Source organism: Geospiza fortis, unplaced genomic scaffold (genome assembly GCF_000277835.1).
Source record: "Geospiza fortis unplaced genomic scaffold, GeoFor_1.0 scaffold3494, whole genome shotgun sequence".
Classification (NCBI taxonomy): Eukaryota; Metazoa; Chordata; class Aves; order Passeriformes; family Thraupidae; genus Geospiza; species Geospiza fortis.
In genome coordinates, this window is record NW_005054909.1 from 20,064 (window position 1) to 20,409 (window position 346).

The window sequence follows — 346 nt, forward strand, 5'->3', positions numbered from 1 at the left end:
GAGGTGTCTGGAGGGTCTGTGGGGGGGTCTGTGGTGTGTTCAGGGGAATTGGGAAGGGTTTTCTGGGGTTTGGGGTGTCTGGGGGGTCTATGGGGTGTCTGGAGGATGTATGGGGGGTTCGGTGATGCGTTCAGGGGGGTTGGGAAGGGGGTTGGGAAGGGTTTATGGGGTCTTTGGGGTTTTTATAGGGTCTTTGGGAGGTCTGGGGGGGTCTGTGGGGGGGCAATAAGGGATTTCTGGGGATCAGAGGGGATTTGTGGGCATCTGTGGGGTCTGGAGGGTCTCTGAGTGGCCTGGAGGGGTCAGGGGCACCCCCAGGACCTGCTGGGGGGTGGCGACACCGCCG